This window comes from Cydia splendana, chromosome 1, assembly GCF_910591565.1.
Source record: "Cydia splendana chromosome 1, ilCydSple1.2, whole genome shotgun sequence".
NCBI classification, from domain to species: Eukaryota; Metazoa; Arthropoda; class Insecta; order Lepidoptera; family Tortricidae; genus Cydia; species Cydia splendana.
This window is the reverse complement of record NC_085960.1, coordinates 7,743,476-7,768,168: the sequence shown is the minus strand read 5'-3', so window position 1 is coordinate 7,768,168 and position 24,693 is coordinate 7,743,476. Positions and strand designations below refer to the sequence as shown.

At 39.1% G+C, this 24,693-nt stretch overlaps 1 protein-coding gene across 2 annotated transcripts in view; it reads right to left on the bottom strand.

Moving 5' to 3' along the window:
• LOC134795598 (uncharacterized) overlaps positions 1–24,693 on the bottom strand; it is a 125,931-nt gene that overhangs the window by 86,079 nt on the left and 15,159 nt on the right. Inside the window, exon 2 of one of the 2 annotated variants that reach the window (XM_063767498.1) lies at positions 11,571–11,714. The exons of the other annotated variant lie outside the window; for it this stretch is intronic. The gene's annotated coding sequence lies outside the window, so the exon portion shown is untranslated. The remainder of the gene's footprint in view (positions 1–11,570; positions 11,715–24,693) is intronic. 2 annotated transcript variants of the gene reach the window in all.

Below are 24,693 nucleotides of genomic sequence, written 5' to 3'. Positions count from 1 at the left end.
TATATAATAAAATAACCCTCTTACATTTTTATGCGCCAGTCTGGAATCAGAAAATCCTTTTCATTTAGTTTTTACTGCAGTCATGTCGTGTTTCAACAGATTTGACGTACATTGCGGCAGAAAAGCGGACCATACCTATTAAGTTTAAATCTCGAGAGTACCAAAGTAAAGTCATATTATAAAGGTCCAGCTATACTCGTATCTAGTAGGTAACTAGATGTAAGTTCAACCAGGGACGTTTGAAAATAACTATTAGGGACATATACAGGGTGATTCATGAGACGTGAGCAGGACTAATCCTGCACACTCAGTAACTGATAATTGATCGATCACCGTCGTATTTAGGTGAAACAGCCAGATTTTTTCCTATTTTTTAACTTTTTGGTGAGGGCAAATTTAATCCTCTACAATCATGGTCACCCTACAAGACCTAATTAATAAGCATAAAACCTCTTTAATTTTTGATTACGAAGAAAATAAACTGTCAAACTTGAGTGAGATACGAGTTTTCAAAAGTAACCAGACCGCGATGACAGTGGTGACATTCAATTTGACACAGAATATCGGTAGTTTAGTATTCTAATTTTAGGGTGACCACGCATGTCGTAAATAAATTAATAACTTTTTTTTTCAACACGACTAGAAAATTAACGTTAACCTCACTAATACTGATACGAAAGTGTTGCTTATAATCTACGAAATGCGCTCTAACAAAATCTCTATCATTTAAGCTACTAGGCCAAGTTTGGTATCGTTTTAGTATAAATCGGGGATGCCGAATTCATTTCTGATATCACAATGGCACTATTCAGAAGTAAAAACACATAAATAATGAAAAAAATACTTTTTTTTAAATTTCTCTTCACGCTTAAACCGCTAAACCAATTTAGTTAAAATTTGGTACAGAGATAGTTTGAGTTCCAGGGAATAACATAGCCTACATTAAATCTCAAAAATCATCCTTTAAGGGTGTGAAATGGGGCGGTGGAAATTTGTATGGCGATTCAATAACCGCTGAACCGATTTAGATAAAATTTGGTATAGAGATATTTTGAGTCCCAGGGAAGAACATAGGATAGCTTTTATTAAAAAAAAAAAATCTCTTAAAAGTGAAAAGGAAGGTGTAAGATTGTATGGGGAATCAATAACGGCTGAACCGATTTAGATGAGATCTATGACTACATCTTTGATTTAAGTACTTGAAAATGATACTAAACTTGATATAGAACCTAAACTTAAACAATTATTAACATCAGACGTCGCCGACGCTTAAAACCCCCCCACCCCCCACCTGCATCAAAAATCTGGGTGGCTCCACTTCTTAAATCCATCCTTGGGTCCTAAGGACCAATCCTGCCATAGAAAATCTCTTGTTCATGCAACGCCGTGGTTGACCTTTTTTTATGCTCTGAGCACACTCCACTAAATGGGATTCTATCATATCAACTACCGGTAAGTATACAAAATTGTATATATAATTCAATAAAACTGATCACTTTTGGGTCTTACGAGTAGGTATTATAACAATTACATACATACATACATACATCACTGGATCAGTGACCCAAAGAGGATCTTGGCCTCTGACACAAGAGAGCGCCATTCTGCCCTATTCTGGGCAGATAATGGGGCAGAATTATAATAATTAGTTAATTTTAATTATTTTGATGCAATTCCATTAAGTATTTACATAAAGGAAATAGCAAAATAGCCTATTAATACCAGCAGCTACACGAGCGTACATGACACGATTTGTTATTAATAATTTATATTGGGCTATAATATAATATATCAATACACCGTACCTTGGAAGTTCATAAGAGAGAACTCACTATGACAGTTCGATAGTGCTACAACAATAGGCTACATGACAAATTTTCATTAATGGTATCAATCAATCAGGTTTGTTTTTAGGATCAAATGTCAATATGGGACCCATTATACAAAAGTCAGAAATGATAGTCAAAGTCCGACAGTCGTACTTCATTCGCGAAACGCCCCTAACAAAACGATAAGTGACCGTGACGTCAAGGTCACTGAGAGTCCATCTTGAAGTATGAACTGTATGAACAAAACAAGAAAATTGCGCTTTTGTTGGTGAAATATTGCTTTTATGGGGGTTCCCCTCTTCTGGCATAATATTGTTTGTCAGAAATACACTTCGCATAACATGTATCGCAGAAACACTTTTAGTCGAATGATAATTTTGCATAACTATTACTTGGCATTAATATTACTGCGCATACAATACATTTTGCAGGATATTATTTAGCAGAAGATTACTTTCGCCGACTTTCGTTTAGCATAATTTTATGTACCATAATCATCCAGCAGCATACTCTTATTATGGGATAGTGATATTTTCTGCTATTAGCAGAAAAGTGGGTTAAGTAAGAACCGCGACCCCAACAAAATTGAACCTGTGCCAGAAAAGAAAGTTATATTAGGTTGTAACTGCGGCCTCCTATAAAAACGAACGGCTGCCGGAAAAGTAGGTTAGGTTAGGTTAGAACTGCGACCCCCTACAAAAACGAACAGCTACCAGAAAAGTAGGTTAGGTTAGAACTGCGACCTCAACAAAAACGATCACATGCCAGAAAAATAGACTAGGTTAGAGCATAATATTAAGATAGGTTAGGATACCTATCATTAGATTATGAAATTTATTTCATAATCTTTTTACCCGACGGACTTTATAGTTAGTGATTATTTTACCGTATAAAACTCTTTCCGTCTGTATATTACCTCTTCACGCTTAAACCGCTAAAGTGATTTACGAGTAGATGGAATTTGGTCTGCTATAGAGTAGAATAGTTTGAGACTCGTGGAAGGACAAAGGGTAGTTCTCGTAGACGAAGACTCAACTTGATAACTTTATGCCACCTAAATATTATGCAATACATTTATCTGCGAAAACAATATTCGTTTAAAAGACTATTATGAACATCAACAGTATGCCAAAACATGGTTCTGGATTTTAAAACTCTGCGAAATGATTGTATGCTAAATGATATATGCGAAAGGTAATTCTGCCAAACGACATTTCTGCCAAGTAACATTATGCTATACAAAAATATGTCAAAAAACTTCCTGCAACACATTAGTAAACCCTTTTATGGATATACATACATAGTTGCTACACAATCTTTTTTTGGATAAAATGTGAGGAATCGAATGGTATCCTTACTTATTTCGTTTTTGGAAGTTAAAAAAAAACTTAAATTTTAAAACTTTCAGGTGCTGTATTTTTGTATTATTTCCATATATTTTTTTTATCCACAATATTGTGATAAATTGCTCATTTGCTATCTATTTTACAAGATTTTGTTATAAAATTCAACATGTGTCATCATCCCTATTCTGGGCACGTGTAAATGATTATTGATTACCTATCGTACCTACTAAAAGACAAATACCTACTCGAGTAAAAAGTTCGTAAGGTTATAAAAGTGTAACTAGACTAACACAAATTCTTTCGTTTAGTATCTCTTTTCCAAATTAAACACAAGAGCAAACAAAATAGACAATGAAAATAGGTGAAAGATGCTGTGGGTGTGGTCGCTCCTTGAGAAACATAACGTCATTATCCAAAAAATGGGGTTTTTGAGTTAGTAACGCCATCTAGCTCATATAATCGTAACGCACGCAATACGAAGACACCTATCGCCCTAGCTCTATTAGAACCGCCAGAGGGCGCTAATGTCGTTATGGCGAATAGAGGGAATAGGCGCCTGCCTCATGGGAACAATGTCATTAAAGGGAAGTAAGTTGTAATTTTTTGGTTAGTGACGGTCATCTATGATATTCAATGGTAACTACGTCAATGTTCATAAGAAATAGTGTATCTATACGTACTATGTCACTTTGAACTTATAATATGGTATCAAAATCAAAACTCAATTTAAAGCAATATTGTACTTTTCCCTTTAAGGACACTTGTACTTTTGCATTTTTTAACGTTTTGAGATAAGTAAAGTGACATTATATCTATAATGACGGTTTTGCTTAAAACTCGAAGCCATAATGCTGACTAAAAATAAAAACGTACTGTTCTTTTACTTTAAGTGACATTGTGATTTTAAGAAGCTGACAGGAGTTTTAGCAGGTCAATCGTCATTATCTGTGTAGTGTCAATTTGCTAGCTTAGTTTACCCTAGCGACACTTGGCGTACTTAAATGAAAAATGACATTTTAAGCTTAAAGCCACTACAACGGGTACAGAACGCTTATAACGGTGTGGTTAATGAATGTCACTCGTTGTTTAATGTCACTGTGTTGTATTTGTTCAATAAGGTTCATAATGGGCTTGTATTATGGATACCTACTAGACGACTATTTATAATTAGATAGATATAGCCACATTAGGAGCCCTATTGAACTAACTGTGGAAATAGGTTGGTATGTGTAAGATTCCCGTTACAGTAGAAAATGTCTCAATGCAATTCAAGACAACAAAGTTTAAAGCTATTTTAATAAAGTTAATACTACCTACTCTTTTAGTAGGTAGTAAAGTTAATACTGATGATGACGAAGAATTCGTACCTTGTTCGTACCCCCATCAGAAGAGCTAGTTCTATATACATTCAATAATGTAATGTGTCGCTTGTGAGTTTTTTATTGTTTTTCCGGGTTATACTGGCTGTTTCTAAACTATGTATTTATAATGTTGTTATTTTGAATTTGAATTTCTGAATGTGTATTTGTGGTGTCTTCTAGCAAGGTGTCAAAATTACTTCGTAATTCAAAGTTAAACTGATCGTGGATACAAATAAGAGTGTGTCTCTGTTTAGGTGTTTTACCTATTTATGAATTAATTTTGCTTACGGTGGATTTAAGTCTTAAACTTTATTTCTGCTCTCACGGGTCTGTGATCGGAACTAAATTTAAACCGATTGATTGTACGTAATACCTACCTAAATAAATCCCCAATTAAACTTTTGTCAGACGAAAATATATAAGTAGTCAATTTCGTGTGTCATATTCCGCCAGGACTTCACGTCCAGGTCCAGCGACTTTGAGGTTTTTGAGAAAGAAGGAATTAGTTACGCTCAAGTTTTGACCAAAGGCAAATGGAATTGGCCGAGAACTACGGTCGTTTCTGCTGCCAAGGCCATATGTGGTCCAACTATGTCGGCATTATCCAATCTGTGCTTGATCTGACTTTAGCATTGAAATCACCAAGAACAATGGCCTATGTTTCCTGCTTTTCGTCGTTAGATTTATTTAGGGGGTAATAATCTCGTAATATTCTTCAATCTTATCATCGCAATGTGATGATGTCGATGCCTAGGTTTTGATTGGGCTTAATGTACCTGGTCTATATGAGTTTGGCTTTGGGATATACTTAACGCCAACACAGCCACCTTGTCGGAGTAATTTGATAATCCGACAATGTTGTCCTTCCACTTGTTTTTGACGACAAAGCCTACTCCATATTGTCCACAGGCTGTTCCAAAATGGTAAACGATTCACGCCTTCTCGTCATAGGCGTACCCACGGTGGGGCAAGGTGGGGCAGTTTCCCCACCCTGGTCTCTGACCATAAGCTAAGAATTTCCGTTTCAACCGTACCCTGTTACAACGTTCCCAGCCTCCCCTACTTCTGCATCATCATCATCATCATCATCCTGGCGTCAATCCCGGCTGTGCCCCCGCGCGGGGCGCGAGGACCCGGGGTCCGCCTTCCGACTCCTTCGTGACCACTTTGCCCGATCTTCGGCATCCCTGGTAGTGAGTCCGTTGGCACGCATGTCCTCCTTGACGACATCAAGCCATCGCTTCTTGGGCCGGCCTCTTCTTCCCGTACCGGGAGGAGGCGGCATGGCCAGGCATTTGTTACCCACGTAACTTGCCGGTCTGCGCGAGACGTGGCCATACCAACGAAGGCGACACTCTTGCAGTTTGTCTGCAATGTCACGGACGCCAAGACTACCCCGAATGTGGGCGTTTCGGACGCGATCCTTGCGTGAAACTCCGCACATCCACCGCAGCATCTTCATTTCCGTGACACGCAGTTCCTGCTTGTGCCGCTCTAGTAAAGGCCAAGTCTCGCTGCCGTACAGAAGGGCAGGTCTAATGATGGTCTTATAGACCTGTCCCTTCAACTTAATCGGCATTTTGGGGTCACAAATAACCCCAGTCATCTCCCGCCATTTGACCCAAGCAGCGGAAATTCGGGCTTTGACGTCGCTGTCGATGTCCCCGGTAGTGCTAAGTACAGATCCTAGGTACTTAACTTGATCCGTGCGCTCGACCATGTCCACGCCTATGCGGACGGGTAGAGGATCTGTACTATTGCAGGCCATGTACTCTAGCCTCCCCTACTTCTGCCCCACCCCTTAAAAAATGCTGCGTACGCCCATTCTTCTCGTCGAACTTCTGACAACCCCATTAATTTCTTTTACGCCGTGTTTCAGATCAGTGAGACGCTCTTCGTTAATCAAAGGGCGGCCTTTATAGGTGTTGGAGTTCTTTTTTCTTGCATGGGCCATTAAAATCTTTTTGTGGGTATCTTCCGCCCGGGGATTCTTAGCACCACTTTTACAGGGCACTTAGCGCCGTACCGAGGAGTCGTAGATGTCAAATGAGATTGGACCATAAGCCCACCATGCTGGTCCAGTGCGGGTTGTTGGATCGCCAGAGGCTCGTTTGTTATTCAACAGGGTGACCACGAGCAGGAGAGGCTGGTTTGGGATCCGTAACATGGCATTTGGGCCCTTTACACAGGGCCGTCTTAAACTATGCTAGGACCCCTGGGCACGTAAGAATTTGGGGCCCTTTTGGAAAGTAAAGAAAGCTAATTAAGTAAACTAACATTTTTCAGCTATGATCTTCTATTTATTATGGGTAATTAAATATACTGTTACTGTCTGTCCTTCGGGGCCCCCTGAGGATGGGGGCCCTGGGCACGGGCCTCGTGTGCCCTTATGGTAAAGACGGTACTGCGGCCTTACATCCCATCCCTCAATTATTATCCTCCCCTTTGTTTATTTACTTTGGTAATTTTAGATCGTAAAAATTTGGCCAAACAAAACAAGCTAAGAATAATCTAGTTTTAAAGGATAATAGTCTAGTTTGCTAATTTTTGAGACTGAAAATCGCTTACTTTAATAAATATTAATTGACATCAATGTAAAATGGTGCTATTTGCGCTTTTTCATTGAAATAAAGGTTAAGTTATTTCAAATAACTGGATATAGTGTCACTTTTCCAGAAATTGAATCAATATTGCGAAGACGTCAAGTGACATTAAACAAAAATAAACGGAAAAGTGACATTACAATTTTCTTTTAATTGAATTATCTTAGAAATTAAACAAAACCAACACAATTTACTCTAATGGCTAACAAGCTTAGTTAAAAATCTAACAAAACATAGCAAAAAAACCTTACTTCTATCACTAGTACGGCAGTTTTAGACGTTTGAAGATTTCGAAATTTTTAAAGCTCTGTACCCAAAAAACACGTTTTTCGCTTAATGACACTGTGTTTCTCAAGGAGCGATATCAGATTGATATATTAATTCTTCAAGATTAAGGCTTATGACCCTAGAATTTTAAAATGTATCACCCACTTCACCCAGTCTTTTAAATTATACTGGTCAGACCCGGCTGGGTTATATGAGTTATGTCTGACCTAGTTGGATTTATAACTTTATAAATTCACAACTCGAGAGATTCAAAGTATTTAACTGAATTGCTCTATAAACTGACTTTCCTTTTTTAAGGTAAGGCAATATTTCCTGAAGGCAGATTGTAATTTATTGCTCCTAGTTTTAACTATGTCCTTACGTTATTATCTTATTTATTTAAGGAAATATGTATCATAATCATAACAACAATGTAATAAAAACAACTTTTACGTTGTAATGTGTCTACGAGTACATAATTATTATATTTAAGTACCTACCTAAGTATTTCTTACATTAGAATAAAATTCTAGTAAGCTGTAGTAGTGAAGCTGTGCTAAAATAATAATTTTTAAGAAAAAAAAACCGACTTCTATGGGGCCCGGTGAAAGATTATGGTAGATGGTGCTCTATGTAGAAAAGAAGGTAAAACCACCCACTTTTCTATTAGCATTTCGTTTCTGCAAGGGTCGTAGTTCTAGCCTAACCTAACCCACTTCTCTGATAGCAGTTCGGTTCTGTGAGGATCGCAGTTCGAACCTAATCAAACCCACTTTTCTAGTAGCATTTCGTTTCTGTAAGGCTCGCAGTTCTAACCTAACCCACTTTTGTTCGGTTCTGTGAGGATCGCAGTTCAAACCTAACCTAACCCACTTAACGGTACGGTGTACGGGGATTTGAGCGGGAGGGGCTAGTAAGATTGGCCTATCATACTTTATACCTACATTTTATGGTAGGTAATCATAGTGGTTTATTTAGTTTAGGTATCATAGTGGTTTTCCGGGTCAAGGTCCGGGTCTGAGTCCGATTCCGGGTCCGAGTCCGGGTCCGAGTCCAGGTCCGGGTCCGAACCGGATCCAGGTACCGGTCCGTGTCCGGGTCCCAGTTCAAGTCAAAATCGAAATTCGAAAGAAAATAGTTCTGTTGTGATCATCATCAGCAGTTCCACTTCATCAAATGCGACAGTTTTTAATGTAAATGCTTGATTTTATGATGAAAATACAGAAAATTCTATGCGTGTGCCTTTAAGATTTGAGGAGTTCCCTCGATTCCTCATGGATCCCATGTTTCAGAACTTGAGCTTGACATAAAAATATGGCTTAAAAACCTAACTTGCTTAACAAACATAACGAAGAGGAAAATCGCCAAACGCGAGCTATGCGTCGTTAAAGAGTTTCGTTCTGGTCATCATCAGCAGTTCCACTTCCTCAAATGTCACTTTTTTGAATGTATATGCTTGATTTGTTGATAAAAACACAACAATCACTATATGTATGCCTTTAAGATTTGAGGAGTTCCCTCGATTCCTTATGGATCCCATCATCAGAACTCGAGCTTGACAGAAATGTGGCTTAAAAACTAAACTTGCTTAACAAACATAACGAAGTGGACAAATCGCCAAACGTGAACTATGCGTCGTTTAAGAGTTCCGTTCTGATCATCGTCAGCAGTTCCACTTCATCAAATGTCACGTTTTTAAATGTATGTGCTTGATTTGTTGATACAAACACAAACATCACTATATGTATGCCTTTAAGATTTGAGGAGTTCCCTCGATTCCTCATGGATCCCATCATCAGAACTGGGTTTTGACAAAAACGCGATCAATCTGTATGACATACAATCAAAAAACGAATTTTCAAAATCGGTCCAGTAATGACGGAGATATGGAGTAACAAACATAAAATAATAAAAATAAACATACAACCGAATTGATGATAACCTCCTCCTTTGGGATTTGGAAGCCGGTTAAAAATAATCCTATAATTATTATAAATTTATCATTAGTAAATAAGCAACAGTTATGTAATAAGTAAGTAAGCAATGAAAAATTGACCAATTCAATACTCCTATCACCAACGAGAAGGTAGGTATTTAGATGTTAAAAAAAATAAGACGTTATTTTGGGAAAGCACACGACGGCTGGAAGATGCTTCCTTTGAACACAATTTAGTATGAGAGTCTTGAAAGTACGAAGTATATGTGGCAGCTCTCTGCCGATTCCTGTAGCAGTCGCTGTTTGTTCTGTGCGAGCTAACAGCATGCCTACTTCATAATATCCTCAGGCTAACTAGAAATAGTTTTATTTATTTAAACTTTATTGCACAAAAGAAAACTTATCTTACATAGCATGATTCCAAAATGCATTCTCTACCAGTCGACCTTAACCTTTTACGTAATTCGTAAAATATTCCTTGGAAAAATAAAATAGAATGGACACAATCGCCACAATCGCGAGATTTTCTAGGTATGGGATAGCAAGGCTAACGTGATGGCACTCATAGGACCTAGTAGCTGAACCCAATCTTCATACCAGATTGTATAAAATAATCTGGGATTTTCAAAGTTCATGCCTACAGAGCCCGACTTGTTGACTCGCAGTGCAAACTTAAAATCATGAATAAACATGCACACGCCGAGGGTTTATTAAAGAAAAGTTCATTTTATTTGTTAGTCTTGGTGATATAGGTATACCTACTATTACTTAGTAAAAAAAATACTATCTAAACATTCAGAATAATATTATAAAATATACAATTATAAAGAGATCGAAGTATCAATACCAATATACCTAGATATTCTTAAATTAAAGATCAAAACGTTATTTTTTAATCTTTGGAAGTGTTTCATAATGTACCTAGTGATTTGTAATACTACGTGACAATTTCCCAGAATCGAAAATACGTTATAGTAAAGTAGTAATGCCTTATTTGGATACATTATACAACTGTATATTTAGTCAGGCCCCATATAGCTCCTCTACACGATGGCCCAGCGCTGCGCCAGCGAGATAACCTTGTGGTGGTTGGAACGCATCTACACGATGGCGACGTTCAGTTGTGATCTAACCGGTTTCCAAGATGGACGTGATGGAAGCATTAGCCGTTGCAGCAATTTATCTAAGATACGCCACGTACCATTATTATCATCAAGTAATTAAAAAAAATGTCGTAGAAGCTGCAAGAGTTTTTTGAGGTTACCTACTTCCCGAAAATAAATGAATGTTAGATTTTTTTAAAGAATTAAATTAATTAAATATCTTTTTAATTTCATGTTACCTTATAATTTGCTTAAATTATTTTAGAGCATATTATAATTTTTATTTAATTTTGTTACTAGCTTACCAACATAGCTGTGCAAATTGTGCAATGTAGGTACTTACTATATACATATAGTTAGATATGTATCTAATATTCATTTATTTAACTATAAGTATGTATTGTTATATTTATTTATTTAAATTGTAAATGTACTGTCTGCGTAAATTTCCTATTCCTTCATTACTTCCATAACAAGGCCACGTACTCGTCATTTTAATAAAAAAAAAAACGAAAATTGATACTGAGCACAAACGTCCGCATTCGACCGCGTTCGAGCACGCACTGTGGATTGGGCCACGTGTAGATGCGTACCGCCATCGCTTGCCCAATCCCTTTGATGTGCGGCCGAAAAACCGACACCGCGGCCAACTCATCGCCATCCCGCGCGCCATAAGCCAACCGACACCACTACCCCCTCTACACGTTGGCCCAACATATTGGACCAATAGGATGGGCCATCGTGTAGAGGAGCCAATAGACAACATGCCAATCGCTAACGCTCCGTAGCGAACAAAACGCAACTGTCATGTCACACTAATTATCACTAATATGGAAGAGTGATAGAGAGACACAAAGCGATTTGATAGCGAAGCGAACACCTTGGCTAGGCCACCAGGAGGAGAGTAGAAATGTTATACAACGTAAAGGCGAAAAACGCAACTTTATTTACGATATGTTTTTACATTCCTAAAACCAAGGAGTAAAAAAAACCTACTTAAGAATAAGTAGTTTTCACCAAGTCGTCGTAGGTAAACTAGAACTGAATAAAGAATGTCAATTCAATAGTAGTGCATTATTGTTTATATTTGCTTGGTCGATATCAAAAGCAACCCTTTAAAATTACCTTTCATCGTGCTTCGGTTCATCCATTCCAAAAGTTTATTATCGTGAAAATATGCAGAGCGCCGCCGCCGCTACTATTTTCGAAGGCACCGGCCGGTTGGCGTGAATACTCTTCAAGATGAAACTTCCTTTCGAGACAGCCGACCTGAAATGTTCAATGTAAATGTACTTTCAACTCCACGCCGTGCTGTGTCCGTTGAATTTGAGAGTTTGCGAAATTGAATTTATACACGAATTGCGAGAGAAGTGTGATATTTATAGAGATAGACACATTGCAAATGGTAATCGAAAAATTTAAGGCGGACGTGTTCTAGTGCTATAGAGTAAGAGTTATTATATTAGTGTAGTAAATAAAGGTAGTGGACCCCGCAGTAATTCCTCAGCCAGAAAAAACTTTACAGTATGATAAAGTATCAATAAACAAAAAGTATTGTATACATTTCCAAAGAATAATAATAATAGGATTTAAGTAAATACCTAAAGTCTTAAATCGTTAATATCTTTTTACGGAAAAATGCTCCGTTAAAACTTTCTTCTCCGGACATGTAACGTATTGCAACAATATATGAAATATCAAAAAAATATCCCCGCTAAATACCAATATTAACAAAATATAATTTATTGGCGTGTCTTGGACCGGAAAATTGCTCAGTCTAATTTCACTGGAATGCCATTTTATTGCCGATTTATACCTACAAATTGAAAATCTAAAAAAGTTACCATGTGACTATACTTTTTTCAGAAATTGCCTTTTTACTCGCTGTGGAAAATTTCTCTATCCATTTTATTTATTGAATTAAGTTCACAGTTTTCTTTCCATTCAACTATAAAAACATCCAAAAAAATAACTAGCGTATTAAAAACTAAACATATCGGGAGCAGTGTATAGGGAGCGGGGTGTACAAGGGATGATATTTCTTTTGGATATTTTGGATTTAAGTATATACGTGACTACTTAGTATATATTTAAAAAGAAATCAGGCTGAGAAATTTTCCACTCTCAGTTTTTAATAGTTCTAAAATACATAAACTTGGGTATGCATTTTTTTTGGATTTTCTTACCCACTACGCCAAATTATATTCTAAGATCACATCAACATCATACAGAATATTGCATTGAATTATTAAGCGAAACCGCTGACGCACAAAATTAGAAATAACATTAAACTTTCATGTCCCGTCAAAGTTGTAATAAGGTCCCACAATGTTCCTGGGCAAGCGATAGCGCGGGTAAATATTCATAACCTTCATAAAGGACCCGATCAACAATGTACCTACTGTAACATCGCATCATTAATGGGTCAATTTTCAAATTGGCATTTTTTGCTGTCCCACGGCTAAAACTCGAAGTCCATAGGACTAAAAAAATAAGTTCAAAAACTAAAACCCGACTACTGAAAATCGCGCTCTAAAAAGTATGAAACAAGATAGAATTCTTATCTGAAATTATCATACAGGAAAATTATAAGAGTTATAATTTTTTTATATATTTCAGTGGCGGCGCGTGGAATTTTTCGCTAGACAACTCGGAGCAAAAAAAAAAACACCTACATGAAACACCTACATTATGTACTTATTTTTTCATGATAAGCGAAGGTAAAGTAAAGCGCTAGGTGTGTCCTTGAGTTCGTTCTTTTGCAGTTAGTGTATAACCACCTTTGCCATACTTGTCATCACTGACGTCACATAAACAGTGTATGTCGTGTATGACAAAAGCGGATTCCTACTCCTAAATTCCTAACAATCCTAACTAATAAGTTTTTTGCAAAAATTTCATTTTTGGTACAAGCTTTTATCGCTGACTATACTTTTCTTACGACAGACAACTAATACTCATCGAGACAATTCTAAAAACCCCTAACACAATTAGGTTGCGTTGTTTCATCACAGAGTTCTTATGGCGACCTCCTGTCTCCATCATCAGATCAGTTCGACAGTATGATATTATTGTATTGTCAGCAGAACTACATACAGCTGCCAATTTTCATGACGCTACGATCCTTGGAAGATGTTTAAATTAGTTACCTTAGATTCCATTACATTAGTTACATACAGATCGTCCTAATAAAAGCTTGTTAAAAACAAGGACTGACCTTGAAACACCTGCACGAACAATACGCAACACTAATAACACTCAAAAATTCACTGCTTTAGTCTTTATATATAAATATATGCACACAACTAAGTAAAATCTCATTAAAACCTATAAAACTAATAAAAACAACAATAACAACAAATCTTGGCAATAACCGGAACGGAAGTGTTGTCATAATATTATTCCATTTTCACCCACGACCTACGGACTTCCAAAACCTATTACTACAAATTTATAAACAGTACTTTCTTCGAAGAAACCCTCGTTATCAAATTACCTTAACTAAACTTGCGACTCCATAATATTCTTAGATTTTGTAATAAAATTTCTTTTCTTAAAGGTTTTTTGAAAATTTGGTATTAATGATAGCAAAATACAAAAAAAATTTACCCATTAATTCAATTCAATTTTTTGGTACGGCAACATTAACCACACGAGCGGCAAACGCGACTCGATTCAAAATTGTGAAACATTACACTCCAATATAAATCTTACCTATTTGTATTTAAGGTTTAAATTCAAATGAAGCATGGTGTACAGCACTTCGCCACTCGCGGACTTTGACTGTGTGCGTGCATTTTTCCAATATAAACCTTATCATGTTACGTTTAAGGTTTTTATTTAAATGAATAACTCGATACAAAACCGTGTTATTTTGATGCGTAAATACGCGGACTTTCTTTAGCGAACTTTATGAGCGTGTGCGTGAGTTTTCGTATGTGTGTGGTGGCTCATGAATGAATACTCAAGCTTAAACTTAGTCGCCCGCGCGCCCGCTATGATTAGTTGAAATTTAATCAATAGTGAAGCTTTAGTAAATCGTGTTATCGATTACAAGGTAATACGTAGTGTTTTCGTTATGGATATATATGTAGCAATAAATTTTAGGCAAGCCGGTGGGAATCGGGTTGTATGAAGCCGCCGCTACTGATATATTTACAGAGATATTCAAAGGATCGCCGTGGACGTATGCCACTTTACCTTAAAGTTTATAATCGTGGCATACGTCCACGGTGATCCTTTGAATATCTCTGTAAATATAAAAAAAAAATGATAACTCTTATTTTCCTGTATGATAATTTCAGATAAGAATTCTATCTTGTTTCATACTTTTTAGAGCTCGATTTTCAGTAGTCGGGTTTTAGTTTTAGACTACGGCAATGCAAAAGGAGGGTTATGATTTTGACCGGTATGTATGTGGGTATGTATGTATATATGTATGTATGTATGTTCATCTGTTCCCTCATAACTTCATGTGTCATTCGAATCGTCTTAATCGCCCGTTGGTTATACATGACGTCACAAGAAAATGAACACGGCGCCCTTTAGAGGTCATAAAGTCCCGAACCAAAAAAATAAAAATAAGTAATGATGACGTGTTGTATATCATTTGAAAGAGCTCAATTAGCACATTCCAAATATATACATATTGTTAGCTTTTGCACCCGGCTTTGCTTGCATGCACCTGATAAAACATTAATTTATCTGGTAGGTAATTCGAACTACGAATCTACAATCGCTCTGGATTCTATCTATCCGCGTGTTACCGCGACTACGGCGATGTATCGGAAGGATTTTTCAAAAGAAATTTGTTTGGCCGCTATATACATGGTGGTTTTTAATGACCTGCAATATTTTATAACGTGAATAGGTATAGATAGGTCCAGATCAGCAATTTTTTTTACGAGATCGGGTTTGGTCCCATGGTAAAAGTTGCTTAGTATATTCACCTCGTAAAATTCGCAGTGGTCAAGCGAAGCATACTAAATGAAACGTACTTATGTGACGCACCGGACTCGGTCAAAAAGTCGACACTAAAAGGGTCAGGCGTAGCCCGATGTACGTGGCGCGCTGCACGCGGTCCAAAGCCGGGCGCCTTCGGCACCCTCATACTAAAAGAGTCGGGCGTAGGCGTAGCCCGACGTACGAGGCACGATGTACGCGTTCCAAAGCCGGGCGCCTTCGGCGCCCTCATACTAAAAGAGTCTGGCGTAGCCCGACGTACGAGGCATGATGTACGCGTTCCAAAGCCGGGCGCCTTTAGCGCCCTCATACTAAGAGTCGAGCGTAGCCCGACGTACGAGACACGATGTACGCGTTCCAAAGCCGGGCGCCTTCGGCGCCCTCATACGCGTTCCAAAGCCGGGCGCCTTCGGCGCCCCCATACTAAAAGAGTCGGGCATAGCCCGACAGACGAGGCTCGCTGTACGGGTTCCAAAGCCGGGCGCCTTCGGCGCCCTCATACTAAAAGAGTCGGGCGAAGCCTGACGTACGAGGCTCGCTGTACGCGTTCCAAAGCCGGGCGCCTTCAGCGCCCTCATACTAAAAGAGTCGGGCATAGCCCGACGTACGAGGCTCGCTGTACGGGTTCCAAAGCCGGGCGCCTTCGGCACCCTCATACTAAAAGAGTCGGGCGTAGGCGTAGCCCGACGTACGAGGCACGATGTACGCGTTCCAAAGCCGGGCGCCTTCGGCGCCCTCATACTAAAAGAGTCTGGCGTAGCCCGACGTACGAGACATGATGTACGCGTTCCAAAGCCGGGCGCCTTCGGCGCCCTCATACTAAAAGAGTCGGGCGTAGCCCGACGTACGAGGCTCGCTGTACGCGTTCCAAAGCCGGGCGCCTTCAGCGCCCTCATACTAAAAGAGTCGAGCGTAGCCCCACGTACGAGGCTCGCTGTACGCGTTCCAAAGCCGGGCGCCTTCGGCGCCCTCATACTAAAAGAGTCGGGCATAGCCCGACGTACGAGGCACGATGTACGCGTTCCAAAGCCGGGCGCCTTCAGCGCCCTCATACTAAAAGAGTCGAGCGTAGCCCCACGTACGAGGCTCGCTGTACGCGTTCCAAAGCCGGGCGCCTTCGGCGCCCTCATACTAAAAGAGTCGGGCATAGCCCGACGTACGAGGCTCGCTGTACGGGTTCCAAAGCCGGGCGCCTTCGGCGCCCTCATACTAAAAGAGTCGGGCGTAGCCTGACGTACGAGGCTCGCTGTACGCGTTCCAAAGCCGGGCGCCTTCGGCGCTCTCATACTAAAAGAGTCGGGCGTAGCCTGACGTACGAGGCTCGCTGTACGCGTACCAAAACCGGGCGCCTTTGGCGCCCTCATACTAAAAGAGTCGGGCGTAGCCCGACGTACGAGGCTCGATGTCGCGTTCCAAAGCCAGGCGCCAAAGGCGCCTTTATGCCAAAGGTTGTCGGGCGTAGCCCGATATATGCGGCGCTCTGCGTGCATTTCTGTACTGAGGACGCCCTCGCAAAATAATATAAAGTGACTTCAAATATTATTAGTAAGTAACGAAATCCTGACCCCAAAATTTATTTAAAAAAAAATAAGTTCAAAAACTAATACCCGACTACTGCAAATCGCGCTCTAAAAAGTATGAAACAAGATAGAATTCTTATCTGAAATTATCATACAGGAAAATTATAAGAGTTATCATTTTTTTATATATTTACAGAGATTCAGAGGATAGCCGTGGTCGTATGCCACTTTACCGTAAAGCAGAGTTGGGCAAAAATTAACTTGAATAAGAATAAGAATTAAAACAGAAATTTTATTCTTATTCAAATCGATTTGAATTAGAATAATTCTTGCACTAGTTATTTTAGCATAAAATTAAGGTGAATAAATCATGTAACTTTTATTTTAAATGCGGAATAAAAAACAGAATAATTATTCTAGAAGTAGGACTATTCTAAATAAGGTTTTATTCAATTAAAATGTTATTTAGAATTAAGTTAATTTTTGTAGTACAATCGGTTATATTTTGTAAGTTGATTTTCACCCTTCTAATTAAAAGTCGGATTGAATTGATATTTGTTACTTTAGTTTAGGTACAGTACACATTGAAGAGTTCCGCTATACACTATCTAGTTCTATCATCCGATCAGGGTGCTTAGCCAATATGCGAAACGTTAACGCTCCGTAGAGTTGCGTATAGTCTCTCTCTATCACTCTTACATATTAGTGCGATAGAGAGACAGATAGCGTTTCGTTGTCGTAGCACATTCGCATGTTGGCCACGCACTTAATAAATAATAAATAATAATAAATAAATATTATACGACATTTTTTTACACGAATTGACTAAGCCCCACGGTACGCTCATGAAGGCTTGTGTTGTGGGTACTTAGACAACGATATATATAATATATACATAAATACTTATATACTTACATAGAAAACAACCATGACTCAGGAACAAATATCTGTGTCATCACACAAATAAATGCCCTTACCGGGATTCGAACCCGGGACCATCAGCTTCATAGGCAGGGTCACTACCCACTAGGCCAAAGCGGTCGTCAAAGCACTTGCATTGGCTAGGCCACCAGAACAGCTAAATTGTACCCAAAGATTTGGTTATTAAATTAAAAACAAAAATTGACCACTTGGCTAGGCACCTTGGGTGCGTAGCCAACATGCCAATCGTTTGCGCTACGACAACGAAACGCTATCTCTGTCTCTCTATCGCAATAATATGTAAGAGTGATACGAGACAGGAAGTGCTTCGTTGTCGGAGCACAAGCGATTGGCATCTTGGCTAGGCCCCCAGAACAGCTAAATTTACTTAATGATTTGGTTATTAAATTAAAAAGAAAAATTGTCATCTTGGCTAGGCACCTTGGGTGCGTAGCCAACATGCCAATCGTTTGCGCTACGACAACGAAACGCTATCTGTGTCTGTCTATCGCACTAATATGTAAGAGTGATAGAGACAGAAAGCGCTTCGTTGTTGGAGCGCAAGCGATTGGCATGTTGGCTAGGCCCCCAGAACTGCTAAATTTACCTAATGATTTGGTTATTAAATTAAAAACAAAAAATGTCATCTTGGCTAGGCACCTTGGGTGCGTAGCCAACATGCCAATGGTTTGCGCTACGACAACAAAACGCTATCTCTGGCTCTCTATCGCACTAATATGTAAGAGTGATAGAGACAGAAAGCGCTTCGTTGTCGGAGCGCAAGCGATTGGCATCTTCCTAGGCCCCTAGACCAGCTAAATTTAACCTAATGATTTGGTTAGTAAATTATAAATAATACGGTTACTGAAACTATGCGAAAGTCATGTATGATTTTATTCCATAAAATGGGTATAAATTAGACAAGAAACTAACTACTATTACATCCACCTAACTATACGTAATTAGTACCTATACGGTACCCAGACCACATTTTTGTTCGTGGAATATTATTTCGAAGAAAAATCATGATTATATTTATTTGATTAAGAATATGTTATTCTCATTCAATTTTTTCTCATACGAATTATTCCCGACCAAAATTATTTGAATATTTTTGACGGGAATAAAATCGAGATTATTTTATTCCTACAAATTCTTATTCAAATAATGATTTTATTCTTGAATGCCCAACACTGCCGTAAAGTTTATAATCGTGGCATACGTCCATGGCGATCCTTTGAATATCTCTGTAAATATATAAAAAAATGATAACTCTTATAATTTTCCTGTATGATAATTTCAGATAAGAATTCTATCTTGTTTCATACTTTTTAGAGCGCGATTTGCAGTAGTCGGGTATTAGTTTTTACACGACTGCCCAAACAAAAAGAGTGTATGTATGTGAGTTTCTTTATTCCACCTTAACTTCTGAATGCCTTAACCGATTTAGACGTATGATACATCATTAGAATCCTTACGTCATCCCGGGTAACATAGGCTATGTGACGTCATTATAAAAACAATATGGCGGACTTAATACGTCATATTACGCAACCTTTAGAAAAAAATATCGTGCAAACCTATTGAGTAGGGTATCAAAATGAAGGGCTTTGAAAGCCGATTGATAATATATACGCAACATGTGGGTTTAAGTTTCATTTTGAGAAAGTAAGAATTGACAAAATATGTTAAGAGAAGCTAATCTCATAAAACCAAATATTATTATTGAATGGGATAGGTACTTATTAAAATAAAAGGAAAGGGTTTGACCGCTGATCATAAAAAAATATAATTATATTATGTATATTAGGTACATACTACTCACAGTTTTTAAAACATGTTCGTAATTGCGCTTATGGAATCGAAAAGTTTAAAATATAACTTCTATTTATTAATCGATACGATGCAGAGTCCGTCTAAGCTAACTCTGCACCGACTTTGGCAGAACAAATCGTGAAAGTATCATTATAACCGTATGGTTTGATTTAATTTTCAAATGTTGTTCAATTTCAAAATTTCATGAGTACCTATATAAGAGGAAGTTTGAAAGTAGCTCCAGTAACGGAGAAAATGAGGAGTACTAGGTTAGCGTGGTATGGGCATGTAATGAGGAGGGATGAATGCCATATAGGCAAAATAATGTTAGGGATGAATGTTGATGGACGGAGAGCGTATGGTAGACCCAAAAAACGATAGATGGATTGTGTGAAAGAGGATATGAGAAAGAAAGGAGTGAGTGCTGAGGAGACGAAAGACAGAGGAGAATGGAAGAGAAAAACATGTTGTGCCGACCCCACATAACGTGGGATAAGGGCAGGGGAAAGAAAGAAGGAGGTTTGATTTAATTTTAACATTTATGATGATGACATTTTTTTAAAGCCGAAGGGTGAGCTCCACGTAGGGCCTACGGCTCAGAGCTTAAGAAAGATGTGCGGTTCCTGCAACTTGTCCAAGTATATGCACTTGGTCCAAAGCCAGGCGCCAAAGGCGCCCCCACACTAAAAGGGTCAGGCGTAGCCACACGTACGTGACACCACTTACCAAAGCCGGGCGCCTTCGGCGCCCTCATACTAAAAGAGTCGGGCGTAGCCCGACGTACGTGGCGCGCTGTGCGCGGTCCAAAGCCAGGCGACTTCTACTTTCTCATACTAAAAGTGTCGGGTGTAGGCCAGGCGCCTTCGACTCTCTCATATTAAAAGTATCGGGCGTAGCGTGACACGCTGTATGATTACCAAAGCCGGCCTCATACTCAAAGCGTCGGGCGTAGCCCGACGTACGTGGCGCGCTGCACGCGGTCCAAAGCCAGTCGCCTTCAACATTCTCATACTAAAAGTGTCGGGCTTGCCCGACTTACGTGACACGGTGTACACTTACCAAAGCCGGGCGCCTTCGGCGCCCTCTTACTCAAAGCGTCGGGCCTGTACGAGGCACGTTGTACGCGTTCTAAAGCCGGGCGCCTTCGGCGCCCTAATAGTAAAAGAGTCGGATGTAGCCCGACGTACGTGACGCGCTGCACTCGGTCCAAAGCCAGGCACCTTCGACTCTCTCATACTAAATGTCGGGCATAGCCCGACGTACGTGACACGCTGTACGCTTACCAAAGCCGGGCGCCTTCGGCGCCCTCTTACTCAAAGCGTCGGGCGTGTACGAGGCGCGTTGTACGCGTTCTAAAGCCGGGCGCCTGCGGCGCCCTAATAGTAAAAGAGTCGGATGTAGCCCGACGTACGTGGCGCGCTGCACTCGGTCCAAAGCCAAGCACCTTCGACTCTCTCATACTAAGTGTCGGGCGTAGGCCCACGTACGTGACACGCTGTACGCTTACCAAGACGCCTTCAGTGCCCTCTTACTGAAAGCGTCGGGCGTAGCCCGACGTTCGTGACGCACTGTACGCGTTCCAAAGGAGTCGGGCGTAGCCCGATATATGCGGCGCTCTGCGTGCCTTTCTGTACTGAGGACGCCCTCCCAAAAGTAATATAAAGTGACTTCAAATGGTTAGTAAAGAAATCATGACCCCAAAATTAATTAAATAAATAAAAAAATAAAAAACACGACTGCGAAAAAGCGAACTGAAAAGATAAAAATATTTTTTAGTTGTGTTAGTTACTAAACTTAATGAATGTAAAAATTCTAAAAAGTATAAAATAAAAAAATTCTAAAAGTATAAAATAAAAAAATTCTAAAAAGTATAAAATAAAATTAATTAATTAAAAATTAAAAAACACGACTGCGAAAAAGCGAACTGAAAAGACAAAAATAATTTTTAGTTGTGTTAGTTACTCAACTTAATGAATGTAAAAAATTATTAGAATATGAGTGTTTAGTGAAGGTTATAAAAAACAAACGCAAAAGTTTTATGCTCATTTAGGATCGTGACTGTGCCTGTGTATTTTATTTCAATTGCAGTCGGGGACCTTGATGTATTGACATTTTCCCATTTAAAAGGTCCCCGACTGCAATTGAAATAAAATACACAGGCACAGTCACGATCCTAAATGAGCATAAAACTTTTGCGTTTGTTTTTTATATCCTTCACTAAACACTCATATTCTAATAATTTTTTACATTCATTAAGTTGAGTAACTAACACAACTAAAAATTATTTTTGTCTTTTCAGTTCGCTTTTTCGCAGTCGTGTTTTTTAATTTTTAATTAATTAAATTTTTGAACTTATTTTTTTTTAATAAATTTTGGGGTCAGGATTTCGTTACTTACTAATAATATTTGAAGTCACTTTATATTACTTTTTCGAGGGCGTCCTCAGTACAGAAATGCACGCAGAGGGCCGCATATATCGGCCTACGCCCGACAACCTTTGGCATGAAGGCGGCTGGCTTTGGAACGCGTACATCGTGCCTCGTACGTCGGGTTACGCCCGACTCTTTTAGTGTGAGGGCGCCGAAGGCGCCCGGCTTTGGAACGCGTACAGCGAGCCTCATACGTCGGGCTACACCCGACTCTTTTAGTATGAGGGCGCCGAAGGCGCCCGGCTTTGGAACGCGTACATCGTGCCTCGTACGTCGGGCTACGCCCGACTCTTTTAGTATGAGGGCGCCGAAGGCGCCCGGCTTTGGAACGCGTACATCGTGCCTCGTACGTCGGGCTACGCCCGACTCTTTTGGTATGAGGGCGCCCAAGGCGCCCGGCTTTGGAACGCGTAGAGCGAGCCTCGTACGTCGGGCTACGCCCGACTCTTTTAGTATGAGGGCGCCGAAGGCGCCCGGCTTTGGAACGCGTACATCATGCTTCGTACGTCGGGCTACGCCATATACATGTCAAAAGCGCCTTACAAATGGCTAAATAGTGCCATACAAATGTCAATCTTTAAACGTCCATATCTAACTAACTATAAAAAGTAGAGTAGTGCCTCGTACAGTATATTTTTGTTGTTAAGAACCCTTCCTGAAACTATGATCATAAATCAGATTTTCCAAAAATAAAAAAATGCCATACAAATTTCGAAAAAACACCTTCTTCAAAAATTGACCCTTATGAACTCGTTATGCTATGGATTTTATGCCTGATCACGAAGCTGCAATATAGCAAGATTGGCGGCAAAGTTCAAGGCACGCTATTGTGTATGTTATACGTCCTCTGCAAGTAATTAGTAACATTCCCTGTAAGTTTGACTATTAGGTAGCTATTACGAAACGATACTGGGTTGGCCCGCGTAAATTACACGAAGGGTGTAACAAATGACAAATCTGGCAATGTTTCAAACTAATTAGCTACTTAGGTCAAAGTTTGTGAATATGATTATACTGATTATGAAAAGATTAGATTCCTATATTTATACGAAGTCTTTTCCCTAGCAACTAGTATCGTATTAATGCAATGTATATTTAATGTACCTAATTAGTCAAGGACTGTCTTTCATTGTAACTTTTAGACGATTTTTAATCGTCACCAGTCGATATTACTACTAATTACTAGGTAATTACCTACTACATACGCTAAAATAAATATTCTACTACGTAAAGGTCAATGTGGCTAATTCCGTCATAGGGTTTGTCTGCCGGTTTTACCTATAGTTCGTTTTTTTAGCATTAGCTAGAACTTAAAAGAAGGTAAGCGATTTTGACATGTCTTTTAATTAAAAACGCTTTTTAAAAATCAGTAACTATTACTTCTGAACGCAGAAGAATATAAATGATCGTATTAGATTCATAATTGTTACATATTTGCCGTAACTTATTTTTAAAATGTGTTTTTCAATTAAAAGACACATCAAGATTGTTTACCTAATTTCTAATGCTAAAAAAAACGAACTATATTTAAGCGGCGTAAGTACCCTGTAAAATACAAACTGTGTTGGACACAGAACAATCGCCTCTTCGCCCCCGTTAACAAGTAACAAATGGGCTCAGTGGGTAGAACACGCGATCCATCATGGCGCCGACACTGAAAGAAACCTTGATTTATTTAGCGAAATATACCGGAGAATCAACAAACCGGACTTGTTATTTGCTGGACCGATGTTGTGGTTTCGAAAGTTTGGGGCTCCTCATTTCTTGTCAATCAGAAAATATCAATTACGGAGCCGCAAATTGCCTACAAAACGGTCATATGTATCATACTAAAGTGTCATAAGGAGTTCAGCTCGTACTACCGCCAAGTCTTGAACAGTCTCATTTAGTAGTGAAATATTATATGCTTTTGAATCAAAATTAAAAAGTGAATCTACTTTAGTTCAACAATAAAATTAGGACTTGCATTTTTTTATTATAGTGAACATGGAATGTAGAAAATACGGACGGAATCCACAGAGATCCCAAACGGACAGTTACTTCTCATCAATAAGAGGAGCAATATCAGAGTTCAACAGTCATGAGACCCTGAGGATTTTGATGTTACTTACATTATTGTTGAAGTTGCAACATAGTGAATATTAAGTAGGTTGTATCCACATGGAGTAGGTAAACTGTCAACAGTTTAATAGTTATTTTACAAGGTTTACAAGGGGGGAAAGTTGCTGTTTAACCTCGCGTGCTAATAATGATACCCGGGCAAGCAGGATTCCAAAATTCTAAAAATGGAATCTTGAGCGTTACGAGGGTTTCAAGGCACGAAAGGCACGGGTTAAACAAATTTTGCCATCGAGTGAAACACATTATTTTTCACCACACCAACACAAGAAAATACTAACTGTAAAATAACAAACAAAATCAAAGCAAATCGATTCAAAATGAATGTTATCAAATATTTATCAATCAAAAAATCATCATTTATAAGTCAATTCCACCAGCAAACATAAGAAAACAACACACAATTTGCATTTGATTAGGTACTTTGCCTCACATGTGAATAAAATGCAACTTTCTTATCGGTTTTTGAACAATCAAGGGAGC